The sequence below is a fragment of the Melanotaenia boesemani genome, chromosome 12, assembly GCF_017639745.1.
Source record: "Melanotaenia boesemani isolate fMelBoe1 chromosome 12, fMelBoe1.pri, whole genome shotgun sequence".
Classification (NCBI taxonomy): Eukaryota; Metazoa; Chordata; class Actinopteri; order Atheriniformes; family Melanotaeniidae; genus Melanotaenia; species Melanotaenia boesemani.
Window position 1 is genome coordinate 32670263 of NC_055693.1, and position 24659 is coordinate 32694921.

The following is a 24659-nucleotide window of genomic DNA, read 5'->3' on the forward strand; positions in this document are numbered from 1 at the left end:
GCTCTTGGAACCGCAAGATCTGCTGCTGTGGACGGGCTCTCTACGGATGTGGACGCAATCTGGAGAGCTGGGACGGTCCTGCCAGGAGCTGCTGGAATCCTCACCTCCTTGTTCTTCCAGTGTATGACAGGCTCACGAGACACAAGCCAGGGCAAACCCAGAACCAGGAGGTGGCGGGATCGAGGAAGGACGAAGAAGGTGAGGTGCTCCTGATGACTCCCCAGTGTCAGTGTGACGGGTCCGACGAAATGGGTTACCGTGCCTCCGCTGATGGGCCCCCCGTCAATGGAGCGCACGGCGACAGGATGAGGAAGAAGGTGGAGAGGAAGATGAAGCCGCCGAGCCAATGCGGGAGAGGCGAGGTTGCCGGCGGCCCCCGAGTCAACTAGGGCTGGAACAGATAGACTCAGATTACCAGCGTGAATGCTGACGTGCACAATAAACTGCTCAGTGCTATATGTGGGAGGTGTCGCACTCACCCTGGGGTCGGCGGACCGCCGACCTCTCTTATCCCCCTTTCCTCTCGACACATGCGGGCAGCTTTGCAGGAGGTGATCCCCCTCCCCACAGTACATGCACAATCCATACTCTCTTCGGTGCCGCCTCTCCGCTGCTGACAACCGGGCGCGTTCCAACTGCATGGGTTCATCCTCGGAGTCCGGGTGGGTTGGAGAGCGGACAATGCGGCCATGTCTCTCTCTGTGGAGATTGTCCAATCTGATCGCCAAAGAAATCAGCGCATCCAGAGATAAGGTGTCATCCTGACAGGCCAGTTCCGTCTTTATCTCTGTGTTGAGGCCCTGCCGGAAAGCGGAGATGAGAGCCGGCTCGTTCCAACCGCTCGCTGCAGATACTGTCCGGAAGTCCAGAGCGTACTCCGCCACAGTGCGGGCTCCCTGATGTAAGCGGAGCAGTCTCTCACCCCCCTCTCGGCCCTCTGGAGGATGATCAAACACTGCCCGAAACAATGACACAAAACGGGGGTACTCAGAGAGATGGTTACCTCCTCTGCTCCAGACAGCTGTGGCCCACTCCCTTGCACGTCCTCCCAGCAGGGATATAACAGTGGCTATCCTCTCGCCGTCCCGAATCTCCGGGTGATATGAGAAAAAGAGATCACACTGTAGGAGGAATCCGGCACAACCAGAAGAGTCCCCATGATAAACCTCGGGGAGCTTAACAGGAGAGGCAGCAGACCGACCAGCAGAAGATAAAGCAGCCGCACCCGCTGGTGGCGATGGAGTTACCGGTGTTGGCGAGGGCTGGGGATTTGGTTGGATACGCAGATGTTGAAGCAGATCTGACATCATCGTCTCTTGTCTCGCTATCCGCTGTTCCAGGGCGGTAGCGACAGCAGTCAGCTGGGAGAGGATGACCGCAGGATCAGGAGGAGTAGCCGTCAAAGTGGAGGGTCCCTCTCCAGGGGAAGAACCTGCTGTGTCCATGTTGGTGTGTTATTATGTCAGGCGGATCCCAGGAAGAGCCAGACACAATCGCAGGTAATACTGAAACAAGCTTTAATAAAGCTTCCAGGTAACAGAGAAGATGTGAAGAATGCAGCCATAAAGCAGAATAACACACGAAGCAGTAGTCCAGGACTGGGGCTTATGTAGGGAGAAGACCAGGTGTACACTGATGATGATAGTGATTCACGGCAGGTGTGTCCAAGATGTCTGAAGCTGAGGGATTGTGGGTGTTGTAGTGTTGTGGCCAGTGATCAGAACTCAGGTGAAGAGGAGCGCACCCGTGAGGAGGGTGCAGGCATGACACATAGTAACAAATCTGGAAAGTTTTTAGCAAATCAACTAAAAACAAACAAGGAGAAAACAACAATCTCCTCTGTTAAAGATCAAGACGGAAACATCAGCCATGACCCAGACAAGATAAATGACACGTTTAGAAGCTTCTATAAAACATTATATGAATCACAGATTAATCCAACAGATGAACATATTGAACAATTTTTAAACAACATTAATCTACCAAAACTAAAAAATGAAAATAAAATAAATTTAGATGCACCTATTACTGTAGATGAACTCCACGAAGCTCTCCAACATATGCCCAACAATAAAGCCCCGGGTCCAGATGGTTACTCAGCAGAATTTTACAAGGAATTCTGGACAACGCTAGCTCCTACATTTTATAATATGTTGTTAGAAATACAGGAAAAACAAAAAATACCGCAAAATATGAACTTAGCTAATATAACACTATTGCTAAAACCAGGCAAAGACCCCACACTTCCATCCAGTTACCGTCCCATATCTTTAATAAATGTAGACCTGAAAATAATTAGTAAAGCTCTTGCCAGAAGGATAGAAAAAATAACCCCTCTTATAATACATCCGGACCAGACAGGTTTTATAAAAGGTCGACATTCATCTACTAACACGCGTAGACTAATTAACCTCATAGATTACTCTACTTTACATAATCTAGAATCCACAATCATTTCTCTAGATGCAGAAAAAGCCTTCGACAGGGTAAACTGGAAGTTTCTATTTGCAACACTAGACAAATTTGGGTTTGGACCTGCTTTCATAGAGTGGATTAAAATATTATATAATAACCCAAATGCATGTGTGAAAACCAACGATCAAACTTCTCCAAGCTTCCGCTTACAGAGAGGCACCAGACAGGGCTGTCCACTCTCCCCCTTACTTTTTGCCATTTTCATAGAGCCGTTAGCAGCTGCTATTAGACAAAATATAGAAATGAAAGGAATCCAGGGCAAAAATATAGAACATAAAATAAGTCTTTATGCAGATGATGTATTACTCTTCCTTCAGAACTCACAAACATCACTCTCTGAGACAATCACAGTTATTAATAAGTTCTCATCAATATCTGATTATTCTATTAACTGGTCTAAGACTACAGCCATGTCCATCAACTGTGACCTACAAAACATCCCTAATATCAAAATACAGACAGGAAACATTAGATATTTAGGTATAAATATTTCCCCCAGATTATCAGATTTAACAAAATTAAACTATGTTCAGCTACTAAAAACAATAGAAGATGATCTCTTACGGTGGAGGCGCTTACCCATCTCACTAATGGGGAGAGTTGCCACCATTAAGATGATGATTCTACCTAAAGTTAATTATTTATTTTCAATGATACCCACTAAACCCTCCACCAGTTGGTTTAAATCTCTGGACTCTTTCATATCTAAGTTTCTTTGGAAAAACAAGCCGTCACGTATCAGTCTTAAAACCTTACAGCAGACTAAAGATAGAGGAGGACTGGACCTACCAAACTTTAATCACTACTTTATAGCTAACAGGCTGCAGTACATCTCAAAGTGGCTCAAACCCAGTTATCTGGATGAGCCGTGGCTAGATGGGGAGCAGGCTTTGTGTGAGGACTTAGTCATCTCTGACCTGCCGTTCATCAGCTCAACCATTAAACCATATAAGTGCTTTAAAAGCCTTAACATCCGTTTTTCCTTAATGGCTTGGTGGGAATTCTGTAAGATAACCAGATCTTCCCTCTTTCCATGTAGACTTACACCCATCTGGAACAACCCTGACATCCTGCAGAACAAAAAGATGATAAACTTCACTCAATGGAAGACTAAAGCAATACAACAGTTAGGACAGATAATAGAAAATGGAAACTTTGTATCTTTCAACACAATTGTCTCACAGTATGGAATCAACAGCAATAAATTCTTAGAGTACCACCAACTAAAATCAATTATATGTAAGAAGTATACCCCTGTACAGTTAGACTTGCAGCTTCCTGTCAGAATAGCAGAATTCTTGAATCTTAATACTCCAAAATTATTATCAAAAATATATAGATTACTTGCAAAGCTAGAAGACAGGATATCTCTCCCAACTTCAAAATGGGAAGATGATTTATCTAATAACTTTGATCAGAAAAGATGGTCACAAATATGTTTAAACACGTTTAAAATGACTCAGAATTCAAATATACAACTAATACAATTCAAAATTCTCCATAGAACTCATTATACAGGACACAGGATGTTCAGGATGGGCCTTTCACCATCAGATATCTGCCCACACTGCTCTGAGAACACTTCTGATAGCTACATCCATGCGCTGTGGTCCTGCACACCTGTCCAAAGGTTCTGGATTAAGGTGTGTGAAGATCTCTCAAAATGGTTTAAAACCAGTTTTTCTGCAAACCCCACACTTTCCCTACTGGGCGACCTGGGTGACACTAACATAGGAATACACTCCATAAACTTGGTCCTCGCAGTCTTATGCATCGCAAAGAAAACTATTCTTGTGAACTGGAAAGATAAGAATAATTTGTCTATCCAGCAGTTTAGAAATCTCCTGTTAGATCACATCAGCATTGAGACAATGTCTGCCTCCTCCAGGAACCAATCAGATGACTTTCATTCCCTCTGGTCCCCTGTGACTGGCTACATCACCTAATGTAGGTGGAGGATTGCGGCTTCGCTGGGATGGGGGTGGATATGGGTGGGGGGTCCCTGGTGGCTTCGGGTCTCCGGTTGTCTCCTGGGTGGGGATCTCGGCTGCTCCGCTGCTGGGTCGGCTGGGGGTTCCGGTCTGGGCGGGCGGCATTGGGTGGGCCCCGGGGTGGGGCTGCCTCGTGGCGGTGGGGGGTGGCTGCCGGGGTGCCTGGGTCGGTGTCCGTCGGCCCCTGGCCGGGTGGCCGGTCGGGCCCGGGGTGGGCCGGGTGGGGGCCCCGGGCTCTGGGGTGTCGGGTCTCCCCCCTCTCCTGGGGGTGGGGGGTCTGCCGCTGCTGGGGGGGGCTGGGCCCGTCCGGATGTGCCGTGCCGGGGGTTGGTCCGTGCCCTGGTGCTTGGTCGCAGCCCCGGAACCTGGGTGGGGGTGTGTTTGTATATAGGTGGGTGTGTATGTGTGTGTGTCTGTAGGTATGCTGGTGTGTGGGTGGGTGTAGAGGGATGTGTGTGCTGTATGTGTGTGTGGGTGTGTATGAAGCTCAAGGTGTGTGCGTGTATGTGTGTGTGAGTGGTGTGCGGGTGTGTGTGTGGAGGTCTATGTGGGATGTGTGTGTGGGTGTGTGTGAAGGTGTGTATATATGAGTGTGTGCACGTGGAGGTCGAGGTGTGTGTGGAGGAGTGAAGGAGTGGGTGGAGGCGTGAGTATGTATGGAGGTGCTTGTGTGTATATGCAGGTATGTATGTGAGTGCGTGTGTAGTGGTGTATGTGTATGGAGGGGTATGAGAGTGTGTGTGTATGTGGGCACCGGTGAGTGTGTTTATAGGTATGTGCGTGAAGTGTGTGTGTGGAGGTATGTGCACGTATTGAGGTGTTGGTGTATAGAGGTGTGTGAGAGGGTGTGTGAGTGGCTGGGGGGGAAAAAAAAAAAAAAAAAAAAAAAAAAAAGAGTGTGTGTGCGTTTGCAGGGGGTTAGGACGTGTCCTCTGGGGGGCGCCCTGGCCGGGTGTTGGGGGCGTGGGCCTGGGGTTCCCTTCCTTTGCCTCGCCCCCCTCCCACTCAGAAAGAGGAAAGTGGCCCCTTGGGCTGGTGGCTGGCCCCTGGGGGGGTTCGTGGCATGCCTGGGTTGGGGTGCCTGCTCCGGGCCTGTGACGCCCTTCGGGGCCGGCGGGGGACGGGGGCGCCCTAAGCCACTGGCGGGTCGTCTTCCAGGGGGGAGGCTTACTCCCCTCTGGACCTACATCTCCTGACCCCTCCCCTCCCCCACTCTTCACTACATACACAGGTAGGGCTGTGGGAGGTGTGCTTGTTGCGCTGGGCGGGGCAGGGGGGTCATCATAGTGGCCCCGTTGCTTCGCCGAGCGGCAGCATGCCTCCCAGCTTTTAATTTCACTTAGTCACTGAGCACAAATAACATTTGCAACATACAAACACGTTTTGGGGGGTGGAACATGCGAGGTCAGGTGGGTGGGACTGCTCAGGTGGCCCCGCCCCCTCCTCAATGCAGTTACTGCCCCCCAATTTTAACCCTCTTTTTTTAATTGCAAACAGCACATAATATATTCCATCACTAGTGGGGGAGGGAGGGGGGATGGGGTCTTTGAGCGCCCCTGTCTCCATGGATGGCCCAGGGGCGGGGCGGGCCGGGTGGCCTGTCGCGTTGGCCCGGGGCGTAGGCGGGCTGTCCCGGGGGGTTTTGGCTGCTGGCCCTGGGGGGAAGGTGCTGTTTTGGGGGTGGGGAGTGGGGGGCGGGGGCGGGGGGGGGGGGGTGGGGGCCTGGCTCGTGTCTCCTCGCCTCCTGGCTGGGGCTGTCCCCCCGCGGCGTGGGGTGGCGGGAGGATGGTGGTGGGGGGATGGTGTTTGTGTGTGTGTGTGTTGGGGGGGGGGGGGGGGGGGGGTGGTGTGTGGGTGGGAGAGGGGTGTGGGTGTGGGGGGATGGGTGGTGGAGGGATGGTGTGTGGGAGGGTGGGGTGTGTGGAGGTGGATGCGTGGTGTGTGGGAGGGGGGGTGGTGTGGGTGTGGGAGGATGAATGGTGGAGGGATGATGTATGTGTGGGAGGATGGGGTATGTATGGGAGAATGTATGGTGCAGGGATGGGGGAGTGTGTGGGAGGACGGATGGTGGAGGGATGGTGTGTGGGAGGGTGGGGTGTGTGGAGGTGGATGCGTGGTGTGTGGGAGGGGGGGTGGTGTGGGTGTGGGAGGATGAATGGTGGAGGGATGATGTATGTGTGGGAGGATGGGGTATGTGTGGGAGAATGTATGGTGCAGGGATGGGGGAGTGTGTGGGAGGATGGATGGTGGAAGGATGGTGTGTGTGCGGGAGGATGGATGGTGTATGGGAGGGAGGATGGTGTGTGTGTGGGGGAGTGGTGTATGTTTGGGAGAGTGGGTGATGGAGGGGTGGTGTGTGTGTGTGGGAGGATGGGGTACGTGAAGGTGGATGTTTGGTGTAGGAGAGGGAGGACGGTGTATGTGTAGGAGAATGATGTATGTGTGGGAGGATGGGTAGTGGAAGGATGGTGTGTGTGTGTGTGTGTGGGAGGTGTGAAGGTGGATGAATGGTGTATGAGAGGGAGGATGGTGTATGTGTGGGAGGATGAGTGGTGGAGGGATGATGTGTGTGTGGGAGGATGGGGTAGGTGTGGGAGAGTGTATGGTGGAAGGATGGTGAGTGTGTGGGAGGAAGGATGGTGTGTGTGTGGAAGGATGGATGGTGGAAGGATGGTGTGTGTGTGTGGGAGGACAGAGTATGTGAGGGTTGAATGGTGTATGCGTGGGAGGATGAATGGAGGAGTGGAAGGAGAGTGTGTGTGTTTGTGTGTGTGTGTGTTGGTCTGGGGGGGGGGCAGGACTGGTTCTCGGGGTGTGCGGCTGGGCGCTGGGGTGTGGGGCTGGCCTCTGGTGGTGGCCGTCTGGGCGGGCCGGGTCCCCCCGGGTGGCGTGCTGGCCCTTGGCCTGTGGGGGGGGGGGGGGTGTCCCTGCGCTCCTGGGCCCGGGCCCTCTGCCCCGTCTGTCCCGGGCGGCCGGTGCCCGGGGGGGTCGGGGACTGCTGGCCTCGGCCCGCCGGGGCCGGTGCCCTGTGTCCGCGGGGCGGCTCCTGCTGGGGCTTCCTGGGCGGGCGAGTGGTCGTCTCTGTGGACCGGTCGGGATCTGTTGCCTGCGGGCCTGACTCTGGCCTCTGTTCAAGTGAGGTGGCATCTGCATGATCACTCTGCATGGTCACTCCTTCCTGAACGTCTCCACACAGTCTTTGCGTCGCCGTGTGGCCGAGTTCTCCAACACATCCACACAGGTTTCTCTGCGCGTGTTCTTGAATACAGCAGTTTCACTTATATCTATTATCATATTTTTTTTTCTTTTTTTTATTATTTCTGTTCTTATTATTATTATTATTACTCTTACTCTTATTATTATTATTGTTACTATTATCAACTAGTTGTGTAATGACCTACTGGCTAGGATGATCTTAGCTATATATGTTGTAAGTAGTATGGATTACATGGTCTTCTGTATGATGTTTCAAGTCCCCACCCGCACTCCCCACACCCTTTCTGTCCCTCTCTCTCCCCTCCCTCTTCTCTCTACTTTCTTTTCTCTCTCTCTCTCTCTGTCCCCTCCGGTCGAGTCCAGCATTAAGAGTCTGATTTAATAAAGTTTCTCATGTCATCAAGAGGGACTTTATACATGTAGTATAAATCCCTGCTTGATAGAGTAAAATTGCCCAGCACCAGACAGCAGCCAGACAATCATTCTGTTTGCAACGATGCTGGACAAGACAGGTTAAAAAAAAAAAAAAAAAAAAAAAAAAAAAAAAAGATTTGTTCTAATATCTTTTACTCAAATCATTGCATGCTAGATTTCTAGTAAAATAAAAAGTTGTATTTTCTACATTGGCTGTGTTAATAACAGGACACATTAATTTCTGATTTCAGATTTAGATCTTATTCTGACATTGTTATTTTGCTGCATATTCATAAGTAAAATGTGTCTTTCAGGCAGTCAAAAAAGATCCAAAGACTTTTCAATACGTATTTATTTACATAATCAGAACTTAAAACGTTGGCATACATAAAGCAGTTATGTATGTTTAAGAGAATATAGATGACACATAGTCTGGATGAAGCTCATCTTGAACAGGTCGTCCTGGAAAAGACAAAGAAGACTGTAGTTTATGGTCAAAATGCATCTGTGATATGTTCAGAAAATATAAACCTAGCCGAGCTCTTGGATCCAAAAGAATCTGGTAATATATTTCTGACCAGATCCTAGACTAAACATTGTAATACAGCATTTTCCTTAACTAGCATTTAAATGTTTCCACTAGTTTGATATTTTTGGCATCAATACATAAAAAACAACAAGACGTAAAAAGTAGAATAATAAAAATATTTTACTCACCAGTCACAAAATGATCCAAACAAACTGTCAAACTTTTTGACAGACTCCACGGTGACCCATCAGTATTAACGCACTTGATAGCCGCTAACCATTTGTTGTATCTTTCTGGACTTTTGTGTCTCTTAGGCAGCTCAAAAAAGGATCACTTCTTATCTGCACTATAATTGTGTTTATGGCAGGCAACTGCTACACAACTTTTCAGTATATTGAACAGAATTGATATTCACAGACAAATCAATGATGCTCAATAGCACAAATTCAATGGGTTTTGTTCTATCAGCACCATTCTATTCACGACAACATAACTGAATGTGACAAAAGTCAGTGAAGTTCCGGGATAATACTAACCCATATCACCCATATAAGACGAGTGAAGGATGGCAAACAACGGTATATCGGACTATAGCTGGTAAGCAGAGTATTTACCAAACAGATACGTTCTGCTGCCTTCCTTGCTGAAGGCTGCTGAGTCGCTACAGATTTTTAAGTCTCTGCGGGTTGCTGACTCGCTGCGGGTTTCTGACTCGCTGCGGGTTGCTGACTCACTGCGGGTTTTTGACTAGGTTGCTGACTATATAACTTTTATTTGTTTACGAGTTCTGCCAGTGTTTCAATGATGAAAACAGTGCGCGCTCCCAACAACTACTCCTGGCAATTGACCAATCAGATGCAGCCACCATCAGGTGAAGGCGGGGCTTATGGCAGAAGAGACTCATTATGCTTGTTTCTGGCAGAGGCTGATCTGACTTTAAGGATAATATTAATTCAAGCCAATTCATAGTGATCCGGTTAAATTAAATCCACATTAATCCAATTTTTAACTGTGTTCATAAAAACCAGTTCATTAAAAATAATTATTTATAAGGAAATCAAAAAAGTTGACAGATAATACCGAAGGTCTTATTTTACTACCGCAAGCTACAATTATTGGTAGTTGATTTGTTTTAGCCACAATTTCTATCTATAGCATATCTGTGCATGTTGACTATCCAACTTTGTGCATGTCTTTGTATCTATAGGCTACAAACTTTTGTAATGTCTGTTATAAAATCACTTTGGCTTTCTACAGCTCACATTCACATTTATCTATCTAAAATAGTTTCTGTTTGCTTTCTATACCCATTAGGTCATCTATGGGATCAGCAAGTGGTGTGTGGGATGTACCAGGTTAAAAGATAAAAGATAGCATGTGCTTTATAGGACAGGTATGGCTCATGTGTCATAAATAGGCTTGGACATGGATTGAGGCAAGTGTTCTGAAGGCTCAATGTTGCCCAAAGGTCCAATGAAAAATGCAGATTTGAACCATGTTTGCTGGATAAGTTGGTGTCTTTAGGCAGTCACACATCCTGATTCAACACTGTTGGTAAAAACCATATGTAGGACAGATGTGGGACATATTTGAGCTAAATGTCATTATTTATAATAATGATATTAACATTGTAAGCAGGCTTTCTACTGCTTGCAAGTCACTGTCAAGCTGTCAGTCAAGAGCCCAACATGTTTAAGTCTTGCATTCTCACACTGAAAGAAAAAAACAAAAACAAACAAAAAACTGCTTTCAGAATAGTTTTCACTTTTTTTCTTTTCTTTAATTGTTGTTTTTTCTCTTTTAGTAAATCAGACCTGGGTCAGAGACTTAAAGCATTAGTTCAAATTAGGTACTCAGACTTTCTGCTATATGGATTTTTACAGCGATCAGTGTTTGGCCCAGTTCAACCGTCACACTGTTGGAGGATGTTAATCAAGTTTCTGTCAAATGGAGCCAAATCAAATATTTCACGTGGTCCAATTTCATAACGCTTTAGCTGCAAAAGGATGAGGTAAATCTATGAAAGATGAAAGGGGTCCACACTCACACACAACCAATATCACTGACCTGAATGTGAGGATAAACGGAGCAAAGGAATGTTCGGGATCATTACTTAATCATCTTGTTTTTCACAAGCCATGTAAAGACAGAAGAAAAAAAAGCAAACTCAAATCACTGGGCAGCCTAATCTGATTACTGCTTCTGCAAATGTGCATTAACGATAAAAAACATGTGCACCAGAAAATGTCCCATCTGAACGACAGACTGTGAGTACATTGTATTCACCCAGCTAAATAAAACGTTGCTCACACTTTTCCATAGTCACACTTGTACTTCCAAGCAGTGTACACAGGCTCTACATCTGTTTGCTTTGTGGGTGTAAGGAACATGGTCTCTGGGTAACTCTTTGTAATGTGGAAAGATTAAATAAGCAAACAAAAATTCCTTGAACATATCCTCCTTAGTACTTCTTTACTTCTTAGACAAAGAAATCTTATTAGCATGACCTCTGGTCTGCAAAAAAACGTATATCTTCAGGAAATTTCCTACATTATCTCTGCATTTACTCTTGTGTTTACAAAGGGAAGGTTTGACTGGAAAGAGTCTTGATGAAGATACAACAATACAAGAAAAAAATGAGAGAGGAAAAAAAGAAAACATAATAAAGCCCAACATCCACTTTACTTAAGCCTGTTCTGGTATACATTAGTGGAACTTCACTATAGCTTGTTGATATTTATTTTTCAGTTAGGATTCTTAAAACATATAAGAACCCAATCACAGACATGAGTTTAGTCAAGTTAAATAAGCCAAATCCTTCATGTCAAGCCACAATTTCATAAACAAAGCATGGAGGGTAACTGAAAAGTTTTACCTCTGGGATACAAACACATTTAAGCATTAAGACAGCAATAAAATAACACTGACTGACCTTAGTGCTGGCTGAGTAGCCTGCAGGCAGTATTTCCTCTCAAGACAGACAAGACTGACTGCAGGACAAACTAAGTAGCAGACAGCAATGCTAATCACATGTCTAGTTAACCAGGAGGAAGAAAAGGCAGGGAAACTGCCCTCTCTCCGCCTTCCTTTACTTAGCTTCAAAGGGTCAGTCTGTGTATCCTGGTCTCACCTGATCTTATCCACAGTCTAAGATACATATATTGGAAATGTTTTGTTGGGAAATATCTAAATAATTAAATAGGCATATTTGGAAGCAGTCTTTCTGGGCATTTGTCTATATGTTCAATGATCCTATGTACAAGTTAATTAGTCTTAGCTTACCAGTCACATTATGCAGATCCTTGTTTATAAGATAGATCTCTGAAGTATGTTTTAAGAGCTATAGATTGGTATTTCTTATACTGAAAATACTGCATTTTTTAAACCCCTTTGAAGGGGAATAATGCAGAACAGACACGAGGCATGATGTTACTGCTGTCAAGTTCAGTTTTGTTGAAGCTTTTCATAGGAACATTTTCAACAACACATCACATTATCACATGAAGACATTACAAAATAAATTAAATTACAGATTAATACTAGCTGCCAAAATCTCTGTGCAAACACAGATCCAAATGAGTACTGTACCCTCAATGTGGGTAAACTACATTACTACAGTAATGTTTACAAACCAACATGTGCATTTACAAACATGAATGAAAATATTCTGGCATTTAATAGTTACTATAACCAGACTGATGCCTTCCACCTTTAAAGCCATCTGCATTACTATTTTAACAATACAAAATTATTTAACAAACTACAATAAATTACCATAAAATGCATCTCTGAGTGCTGAACATTTCATACAAACAGTACAGTTGTCTCTACTGCAATGCTACTTCCTCCACGTGATGCAACTTGCAAGAAAACTAAGGTGAGTAAAACTTAAATGACTATAGACAGTCTTTACTTTTAACTTATTTCCTGAATCACAGAGAACATGAATACAGACATAAAAATGTTTTAATAAGTAGAGATTTTACCTGTAATGGAGAATAATGCAGGATACGATATATTATAGTGTCCAGTGTTGTAACGGACAAGCAGGAGTAGCACATTTCTCCAAAATCAATCGAGACGCGATCAAAAGGTAAAACTTTCAAAACACAAACTTGGAGGAAAATACTTCATGAAAACTAATGTTTGGTCAAAATCAGCTAAACAAAATTCAAATACTGATATTTAATCTCTTCATGGCTTTATAACTTCAAGACCAGAGTATTCAATCATCATCAGTATTTCACATTGCATTTACTCTAACAAGTTTCTTTTATTAAGGAATAAATTAAGTAACTTTTCTCCCTTTTAGGCGCTATTATGGATTGAAGCAAATTACTTTCTTTACTAACTAGTATTACAATATTATATTCTTTTGCTTAGTGTCTTAACATCAACTATTTTATAACCATTACACACAAATGTCGTCCTTGACATTCAATAATTAAGGCAGTTCCACTACAAGTAGTGCGTACAATTGAAGTCTACACAGTCCATGTACAGGCATCTGGCCTACCCAAAGTCCGTGAGTGTTCACAGTGAGGTGTGTATGCTGGATCACAGATGTTTCAACAGTAAATTATATGAATGTCAGCACTTTTTTTGTCAGCCACGGGTGTATGTATGTATGTCCAATGTCAAAGAAGTCCATGAAAATGTGTATGTGTGGGTGTGAAACAGTCTATCAAATGTCTGTATTCACGCATACAAGACCGCAGGGTAATAGGTGGGGATCTGGGGCCTCATTTATCAAGCTGGCATAGGAACATAATCATAATCAACTTTAGGGATTTATGAAAACCAAACTGTCCCTACCTCCACGGCCACTCTTACCCTCTCGTACATACAAAATGTAGAAAAATGGGTATGGCGACACCAACGGTACAGAATTAAATCAAGGAAATGATGTGAAATGTGCACAATCCACAATTACCTTTCACACCACAAGTTATATATTAAAGCTGTTTGCAGAAATGAATAAAGACGCATATTCGATATTAATTCTCCTGAGAGTGCACGCTCGGAAAAACCCCCCCAGGATTTTCAAGAAAATGGGAGATTGTATTAATAAGAACCTCAACCACTAAAATATGTTCTGTCATTGTGTAACAAAACTTACATGTTATAAAATACATTCAGCTAAATAAGGTGGACAGTCTGCTGCCAGCATGAACCAGTCAGTAAAAGAAAAGTAGAAGAAGTAGCTTCAGTCATTCATTCTAAGACCCAGCAGAACGGGAAGCAGACTGGAGGCTGGAGGTTTAGGAGTGATGCAACACTAATGAAACACACAAGAGGTGGATTTCCTTTTATTTATTTACACTTACACAATGCTTTTTTTTAAAATTGTTGTACCAATTTCTGTTCAGACAGTCTTTATTTCCTGCAACTCCTTGGCCACCTTCTTAATAGCGGTGATTGTGTCCCTCTGTACCTGCAGGACTTCTTCTGAGTGTAAATATTATTTAACTCTAAACAAACTGCTACCAATGTCAGATGTAACTACATATTTATTTTATAAACTAAAACAAATGACTAAATTACCAGCATCATTACAGTCATTTAGCACAGTGGTTCCCAACATTTTTTTCCTCAGGGACCCCCTTCATATACTAAAATGCCCCTGCTCCACCCTGTGCTGAAACCATGCTGGTTTTATGCTTTCAAAAGTGAGATTCTCCCCATAAATAATGTATTCTGGTTGAGTCCTGTAATTTGATAAAGCTAGTTAAATGATCAACATACAACCTTACTTTTATTTATTAAAATAGGGACAATTTGTAGACATTGATCACAATGGGACCCCCTGTGCTCTTTGGGGAGGGGGTCCCGCACCCCAGGTTGGGAACCACTGATTTAGCAGACTCTTTTCTCCAAAGAGATTCGCCCCTGTGGGATTCGACCTTTGGAGTCCCGCATGGAAGACAGAGGCCGTGCTGGCTGAGATATCCAGCGGCACCATTCGATTAGGGGTGCCAACTTTCAGAAGTGAAAATAAGCTCCTGAGGGTCATGACCACCACGGCGTGACTCCCATGGGGTGGGGAACCTGCAGCAGTGGTGTGTTTTATTCTGTGCCGGTGTTTTTAGTAAAGGGGCGATCAAAAAAACAATTTGGTATCCTTAAAGCTTAAAATGCTTTATTACCAGTGAACACATTTATTATTGTGCAACATTATTGCACATAAAATACTGTTAATTAGGCTCCATAAAGCTGTAATGATATGCATCCCTATTTAGCATACAAGAGGAAAATACATAACAAAATACCATATGCACACAACTTAGTTATTGCACAATCACTTAACTTAATTAAAGAGATGCTGTATAATCTACCACGAGGCAGTAGTAGCAGTAACTGAAGCAGATCTGTTTGTGTGGAGCAACAATGAAATTTTAAAATATAAACTAAATACATTGAGAACTTAATGTAATCATTGAAGTTAAGTTATATTTTAAAAATAAACATTTTCTCTGAACAACATTTATTTATTAACTGCCTTTAAATGGACATATATATAATATTTATAATGGCGATACTACTGTATATTAAAGAAATAATCATTCATTCAACTTTAAAACTCATCATCCTGAATTTCGGACATGGATCAATCATGGCATGATGTCCCACACCGGATCAGTCTCAGGAGATGATTAGTGCCTCCAGTGTTGCTCTCCTGATGCAAGATGTCTGATGTCAGATAGCCCACCGTGTGCCACTGAAAAGACACGCCGACACATTTTACAATGTGTCTTGTAAACATCTCAGACGCTGTCCAGCTAAGGATGAAAGCGTTTTTGCTTTTGAGGACGTGGTGGAGTATCGTGTGCAGAGGACATTTTAATAAGGTGCAGGTGTTATGAGCAGCGCCGGTATGTGGTGTCTGTCTCTAGGCAACGGTGAACGCAACACACTGGCAAAGACAACGAGCAGCACTCAGAATAAGGGACACAAAGACGTTCCGTACGGAATAATCCAATTCAGACAAAAAGACGGGATGTATAGGCTAATACAGGACAGTTGGCAACCCTATATCCGATACCTTTGGCATTTCTTGCCTTCTGACACAGTGTTGACAGCATCTGCCACCTGCTGCCCTCCTTGGCCTTTCTGACCTTGGTAATGCCCATACCATGCCCACCAAATGAAACGTTACTATGTTTTTCAACATGGTCCATCAGGACCTCAGTCTTACATTCCAAAAATATCCGGTTGTTCCCTCTTTTCCCTTCCTGAGCCATCATGAAAATGATATGGTAAATATTTATTATAGGCGTTTACCCAACGTTTTATGGCCACCACAAGGGCATGGCAAGGTGCTCCCTCACGTGTGGCCACTTTAGAATTGATTCTGATTGATAAACAAAAACAGGCGTGGGATGTGTATGCACATGCTTTTATAAATCTGAAAGTTTTTGTGCGCCGCATTTCCCTTTTTCCCTACGTATGCTGCCTTTAGTTTGCTTTGTTATGCACCATTTGATAAATGAGGCCCCTGGACAGGATCTGGCCACAAGGTCCCTGGTTGAAGGGGTCCATAGTGTTGACAGGGTCACTCCTGTATGTTGACCTGGCTGGAAGCCCAAGACTGTAACACCATAGGTGAATCGTTTTGGGGATCATCGTTCGGGGGTCTTGTAATTGTTCATTATCACTCTGACTTTCACATGGGGGAGGTGACATGGGTGGAAGTGCCGGGCCTCTCCTTGGGTGCCTCTTCTCTTTCCAGTAAATCAATCCTGTCTCGATCCTCCTCCAGGTGTAGTACCCTGTCTTGTTCCTGTCCTTGTTTGTTATGCTCTCCAGTGGAATCAAGGTTTTCTAGTTGATCAGTGAGTTCATTTTTTCTTTGATGTTTGTGGAGTATCACATCCTATTCTGGGGAGGTTGTGGAGGTGGGTAATAAAACCTTCAATCCTCTGAGTCCTCATCCCTGTCATTGCTTTGTTAGCTATTGGTTTCCTCTTTGTCTGTTTTGAAGTTTTCCTCTGCGGCCTGGCAACTTTCAGAGAAACTTCAAGGGGTAAATGGTTGCATGGAAACAGGCGATTATGGTGCAGGATCCTGCTATCTCTTCCTTTCCTTTGTTCCGGTACAACTTCGTTCCAGAACTCCTACTCCCAGATGGTCAAAGTGCTTATCAGTAAGACCCTTCTCCTGGTCCTACCTGCTTCAGTAAATCTTGAGAGTATCACCTTTGGTTCTTTACCTCCAAATAGGATTAAGTCTAGATGTTAAAGGAAACTTTATCACGTTAGAAAACAAAGGTTTGGGGAATTGTTGGAGAAAACCTTAAAACTGATTGGTTTCCATCAATCCAGACGGGTACTTATTTCCCATACCCCCAAATCCAGATGGGTACTTATTTCCCACATGCCCTTCAGGCGGGTACTCTGTTCCCACACGCCCAAAGAGTACTAATAATCTATTTACCTTTCTCCTTTTGGTTCTTCGCCTGCGCATTCGTAGATGGAGTACAGAAGACACTACTACTTCTCTCAGTTGACCATTTATTGATTACAATAGTATGAGGAATGTGCGATTTACAGAGTCTCAGGGTTCTGTTACCTGGCCCTGGCAAACAGAAAATACTGATTCATGAACCCTTATATAATCTCTTCTCCTCTTTCTATACACAGTTTCTGCTGACTAATGTGCAGTTGCTGGGCAAAGTCCCATGTGTTCTCTAGCTGCCTCCTTATGGTTTCTTATTCCTCTAAAAACTGGTTTAAAACTGTGCTTAAAATGTATTTAATGTTGAGATTATCTCATATTAACTTTAAGTTGTTCCATTCCTCAGAAAATACAAATAGGTACTTAATTCACGATTGTGGATCGATTTATAACATAGTTGCAAGAGAGTAAATCCTGACAATGGCGTTAGAGCGCCTCCAAGTGGACAAGCCCTCAAGACTCTTTGGTTTTTTAAAGGTACTTAATTTACAAATGAAATTAAAGAAATGTACTTTTTCAGGCATTGAGAAATATCTTAACCATGGACTAAAAAGTATTCTGGTTTAAGTTTGCTATTCTTTTCAGGTCCCCGGAAGACAGAACACTTTTACATGTGTACAGGAAATCAAATGTTGTTAACCATGTGTTCTTTTATCCACAGCTAAAGTCAAGAGTTGTTAATCCGTTTCACACATATGTGCTATATGATATTCTTGAAGGTTAAAAGAATGGAAAAGTTTAGTATTAAATTTATAGATGTTATCTGATAAATCTCTTCCTTCAAAAGTAAAGCCCACCTCTGTGCCAAAATCCCTGTGCTTTGATTCGACAAAGTCGTAAAGTCTGCCATGAGCCCAGAAGTATCCTAGAGAACTTAAGTTAGGGAAAAAAGAACAAAGAAACCATGAAGAAGTAACATCATAAGGTTCAAACCAAAAGAAAGTTTCTGTCTTGTCCGTCCGCACCTTGCCTTTGTCTATTCGTTTTTAGTCTTAGTTATGTAGGTCTTTATTTTTTGCTCATTATCTAAACCATGAAGCGTTGCTCTTGTCAGCGCGAGATATTCTATTTTGAATTTTTTAAAATTCTTTTTCTTGTTCTGATCCCACATTGTGGAAGCCAGCCCGGTCTGCCAACCAAAGCCAGTAAAGTTGGAAGCGTCTGACTACAAACGTTAAACTTTTAATGACAGACTCTTAGGAAACCACCAAGGGGAAAAACAATATATACAAATGTGATTTTTATACATCCAAACTGATGATGATTTTGAAGTTTTTCTTCTATAACTGTATCATCAAAATTGATGATTGTTGCACCCCAAATTGTCCCACCGTTTCTGTCATGCACCAATATATTTTTGTCAGGTTATGGATAGCAGAGATGCAGAAGTAGATGCAGGAGGAATCGCTGGAAGAGTGAGAGTAGGAGAAGCTGGAGGAGATGGAGAAGAGGCTGGAGACTCAGAGGTGAGGTTGAAAGAATAAACAAACTTTCCCATCTTTTTAAGCATAATGGTACCAATTGCCAACAAAGCCTTTAATTTGGTTGTTTTCATGATCTTCCTTCTCTATCTGAATTTTGCTCTTCTTTGAAGTAATTTCCCTTACAGCCCCTTACAGAAGTTCCATTGGTTACTGTAAAATGCTGCTAAACTAATTGATACTTTTCGTTTTATGTTGATTTCCTGTTAATTTAAGAACCAAGGTTTAATCAGTTAAAGGCATAAGGCATATATTAATTTGTTGTTGTTTGCGTGGTTACTATTGAAATGTTCCTTCAAATGAGAACTCACTAAATGTAATGTTTAGAGACTGATTAATTAAATATCTATCTGCCAGAGTAGATGTTAATTCAAAGGTTTCCCTTCTTTGCTGTGTAATAAGTAGAAAAAGGGGTTGTGCTCCAAAAGGCTTGATTGTTATTCATATTAATCTTTATTAATGTTAATAAAATTCATTCATTTTGAATATTCATTTTTCATATTAATATTGAGGTGCTATAACGTAATATCGTTACAGTTTCTGGTGCCCCGTGTAAGGCACTTGTTAACACATAACTCTTGTACCATGCAGGGCTACAATCTGGGTTTTCAATGATCATAAAAATGAAATGGTCCCGATGGAGTCGACGTCACTCCTTCTGCATCATTTTCTATGGAACTTGCTTGAGGAGGCGAAAATTGCTGCCTTTCTCCACCCAAGCGACAGGTGACATTGGTGCATGTGAGATGTTGCGCTTGTGCATGCAGACGTGCACACGGGGGCTTGCAACGCGACACAATAAAATAGAAAAATATTCAATTTTTGTGAGTCGCGACTAAATAATCCACCAGCTCCCAGAGACACAGAGAGATAAACGTTATAAACAAACAAAACTTTTTTCTCAATTAGCACAGTGAACAACCCGGGATTTAAGAAACTCATCAACACTTTGGACAAGCGATATCACTGCCATCTCAACACCATTTTAGTGGCGTGTCTCTCCCTGCCCTGTATGACGAGTGTCGTGAAGGTGTTGTGAAAGACATGGCGACAGTCCAGTGTTTTGCAACCACTATGGACCTGTAGTCAAGCCGCACCATAGAGCTGGATAGAAATGTCACACTACATTCATTTTATTGACACTGATTTCAATGTGAAAACGAAATGTCTAGAATAATTTTTTCCAGATCACACCGGGCAGAAGCTGCTGGTCTGAGACAAACAATAGCTATGAAGGCCTGGTGGAAAGGAACTAGTCTGTATTACCACAGACAAGGCTTCAAATGTCGCACTGACAACAACCCCCCCGCACTCTCTCTTTCTCTAATCGTGTTAAAAAATCAAGATCTCAATTTCAATTAAAATAATCGTGATTATCATTTGTCCCATAATCGAGCAGCCCTACTTTCAAGTAAACCCTGATTGCTGGCTGTTTTGTTGCTTGAATTGCTGGTTTTAAGCTGGATGCATGTTTGATATGTAAAGCACGCTCTGAGTTTGCTGGTTTATATGTGTAAGCGCGGATACATGTTTACTCTTTCGGGTGTGACCACGAATAAATGAGTGACGTGTTTGTTTTGGTTAATAGATTACATGCAAAGTAACATTTACACACTTAATTTTAAGACTTTTGGTAGAAAAAATTTTTTGGTTCGTGTTGCAGCAATAGTTATATCCATCAGACTGATTTGATTTGATTTCTTTGATTTGATTTCTTTATTTTGAGCCATAGAAATATATTGTACATTGAAAAATAAATATATTTTACACTGAAAATAAATATATTGTGCATAGAAAAATAATTATATTGTACAGTATTATGTCTTTAATACCCTACTCTAATGGGTAGAGAAAACAAAGCAAAAGAGACTATCAGAATAATAGTATCTTTCATCAATATATCACAGACGCGTTCTCATTTCATATTTATATATATGTTGTTGACACTCGAAAAGGAGTGGGAGAAAGACAAACTTATTTAATCCGACCCCCTATTAAACAGGTCCACTCTATTAAACAGGTGTCGGCACTCATGAAAGTTATTTGTGTGTCGGTGTGCATACATATATGTAAAAAAACCCAGTAAATTCTTAATTTTTATTAATCCTTATGAGGTATATAGAGGTGTACAAACCCATGCATGCCAGCCATGTTCATTTGTGTGTACATCTAGTCAATATTCAGTCATTTGCAATATAAATGAGAAAATGAAAATACATTGTAATTAATCTTTTTAAGTGCATATTGCTGTAATATTTTGTGCTTATATGACTTTTTAAAATACTTAAGTGTATTACAACCCTTTAATTGGTCATCCAGCTCATTTCAAAGATCAACTCCAGAACGAGTGATGAACATTTTTTCAAAGGTCCCATATTATGCAAAATTCACTTTCTAAAGGTTTTCAAACAGTCTTGTGTTTCCTCATAGCCTGTGTATAAGACCCAAGAATTCGAAAATTCTGTCACCTCTCCCTTGTTTGCTCCACTTTTTAGCGTATGTGACATCACAAAGGAAAAAAAACATTACCCCGCCAGTGGATACTGTCATTGACCCGACCCAACAAGCTAGCTGAGCTTAACCTTTGAAATCATTGCGTGGGCACCAGCAAAAGCTGGATCCTCTCTCATTGAGGGGTGTGGCCAGGCACCACTTATGAACATTTAAAGGTCCAGAGAGAGAAACAGCCCATTCTCCGTAGAGCTAACTACAGCCACTTTTGGAATGGCTGAAATGAAGGACCAAGGCTGAATTTGGCGTAATACACTTTGATAACAATGTTGTTGGACCTCTGACACCCAGAATCTTTTGATTCTCCACTTCCAGGATAAACATCTTGTTATCTATGAGGACAAAAAAACAAAAAAACAAAAAAAAAAAAACAAAAACAAAACAAACAAACAAACAAAAAAAAAAACAAAACAAAAACACTGAGACCCCCCTGACTGGTTAAACATGTAATGTTTTCATGGTTCAGCAGTGCAAATCTGCAAGGTGCTTTTATTTTGAAACATACCGGAAGCTTTTACACTGCTCCTGTGTCTGATTTCCTGTCTGCCTCTATCTGAACTGCAGAAATGACGTATTCTGGATATCAGGAAATTCTTCACCCGAAGCGGAGACAGGGAAGCAGCAAGGAGAGATAAGAAAAAGGAGGTAAGATCGCGGCAAAATCAGTTTTAGGTTGGATATCCAACCGATATTTGCACTGGAGCGACCAGCGTCTCATTTAGAGACCAGACTTCTGACGTAAACAGAGAGAAATAACACGTATTTATTGATTTTCATACAGGGTGCCAAATCTTTTGAATTGCTTCAAATTTTTAATTGGGATTTTAATAATTTTTTAAGAGAGAGAAAAAAAAACCCAATATCTTCTAAACCAAGCAACCCAGTCACTTCAAACCAAAGCTGGATTGAAGCAGATGAACATCCAAACGATACACAACTCTTCCTGACTTTCTTAAAGCTGAGTCACAGTCAAATGATTGACCACTTTGTGGAATTGAAAAATGCGGTTGGGGGCCTGTGCCCCAGTAGAGCTTTATGCCTAGCAACACCCCTGGTCAGTATGATCAGGAACTTGACAAGATCTCACGTAACATCTTTAGATTTGAACCTAAACCTGGTGGATCACATGACACTGGATCATACTTGAACAACACTCCAAAAGTTAGCTGTTACACAGTCGCAACTGAGCGGTGTGATTCGAAGGGAAACATTGTTCATCAGAGGACTGTTGACAGCGGCTGCCGCTCTTGGTTCTCTGTTCAGTCTTAGGGTTTCTTCTGTGAACACCATTAATGTGGCTTCAGTTAAATGTCACATAAATGAGCAGCAGAATGAAATTCCCCTGATTCATAAACAGCTGGAACTGCAAAGTGGGACAGTTAGCAACTATTGGGAAAATGGTACAGGGCACTGTTGTGTTAAATTCACATAGTGAAACACTTCTAATGACCACTGCTGCTGTCGGCATGCTTCTGTCAGTTTTACAGGTTGACTATGCGCATACCCAGTTTGATTTATTGTCTGATTTAATCCGTTATATCAGTTCATCCATCAACACGTTGGCTATGGGTGGAATTCCTACCTACCTACTTGGTTTCTTTGGTGTTAATACAGGGGATTTTGTCCACAGGCACGAGAGACCTCATTACCCTATTAACCCACACTCTGGGCAGCTCTGTAGCGATTTATGTCAACCCAGAAGCCTGTGAATTAGCCTTCAATCTGCCAGTCGTAATGACGGATAACATCTGCTGGTTGAAGAACGAATTAGGCAAAGTGACACGCATGTCAGAGTGCACACCCCATTGGTTGTAGCATATCACAATAGCACTCCTGACCTCTAACCAATTTTAAAAATGTGTACCCTTACCACTTCATTACATCTATCTGAGTAAAACTTTCATCTGAGATGATACTGGGGGCCTCTGTGGACTCAAAATGTTAAACAAAGATTCACAGTGTCCTGCAACGTTGACTCCGAGTTATCAGATTGTTTTAACTCAAGCTGAAATCATCGGAAATTGTTGGTTGGTCAACACTGCCACGTCCGTTGTAACGATCAGTTATGATCTACACGATACTTGAAACAAAACTGAACGAGCAATACGAAATGGAAAACGAAATTTCAGATTCTTCGTAAAACTTTCTACCGGAGTTGGATACGAAGACCATCATTCAACTCCAGTATGAAGGCGCTAAAACTATCGATTTGAGCCCTGCAGACAATGTTTTAAAATGAAATCACTGCACATGACAGACTGCTGGTTCAAAACCTGTCAAATGTGTGGTCAATGCCAGACACCATAATTACCGCCATGGTCACCCTAGGATATGTGCTTACATTTGGGACGACCTATTTCTATTTCTGGCAAGCCAAATCTCTCCGCGGCAAACTTGACACATGCACCGAACGCTTACACTGAGTAGGCAGAAGTCGAAGGGCAGTTCAGACTGCTAATGCAACCAATCTTGTATATCTCGATGAAAAAATCGAGATGGCAGGAGATGATAATCACTATTCTCCAGCCATCCTTGAACTCGGGCACGTCTAGACTTTTCCTGTTGGTATAGCTGGAAAAAACTGCACCCGGTCCTCTTCAGTTTGCCCTTCTCCCTATCTACATGTTCCGACTTGCTCTGTTTTTGTGCCTATTTCCATCACCATATCTTTTGTTTGATTTTAGATAGACCAAAGACTTTGACATATTAAGTAATGCATGCCAGATGTTATCCTAGAGGATTAGCATTAATTAGCAACTAAGCTAATTGTTCATCTTACTGGATAATCATTAAGTAGTGATAGATAACCATGCATGTAAAAACGCCTGCTATAATTTAGCAATAAGGAAATCTTCCACCAGAACTGCATCTCGTATTCACTATAAGATAACATTCATTTAAAAATAGTTGACCTCCTAATTTAATATTGCCATGAAATACTTAAAACCATGCAACCATTATGATGCAAATAACTCTAAAAAGTGCAAATGTTAATATTTCCTCAGTGCACAACATTGCAGGAAGAAAGAACACATTGATAAAACAAACAAAAAAAAGAGTGGGCAGCGTGTAGCTTAACTTGAGCAGCTGCTCCATGTTTGGAGGGTACAGGTCCTTGGTGCACCTGGTCCAAGTTCAAGTCCTGGCCTGATGCCTTTCGTGCAGGTAATTCCCCGAACTTTTTCTCTGAGAAAAAACACTGAATCAATAAAGCAGTTGTTTAACATGTTGTGAGATGCTGAACGATCTTAACCTTTCAAGAACAAATCAACTAAGGAAGAATTTTCTGAAATCCACTGAAGTAAAAGCTCCAGGACTTTCCATGGTCTTCCATAGACAGAGATGTGACTGGAACAGATATTAAAAGAGGAAAATAGTTATAACAAAATAGTGTATAATATGTAACAGCAAAATTTTGGCAAACCATGGCATGGAATAAATAAACAAGTCTTGAACAAGTCTCTCAGAGGTTTTTGAGATGCCTTTCCCCTTTTCCATCTTTGTCCCTTTCTCTGGGTTAATGCCTACAAAGCGCCTGGTAATTGAAAGGAGCAGGTCCTTAAATCAAGGACCTTCCATGGATGTGTA

At 42.7% G+C, this 24659-nt stretch overlaps 1 protein-coding gene across 2 annotated transcripts in view; it reads right to left on the reverse strand.

Moving 5' to 3' along the window:
* Positions 1-11616, reverse strand: part of mlphb (melanophilin b) — a 76154-nt gene extending 64538 nt beyond the window's left edge. For both annotated transcript variants that reach the window (XM_042001417.1, XM_042001416.1), the window contains exon 1: positions 11558-11616. The gene's annotated coding sequence lies outside the window, so the exon portion shown is untranslated. The remainder of the gene's footprint in view (positions 1-11557) is intronic.
* Between the last annotated feature and the right edge of the window lie 13043 nt (positions 11617-24659).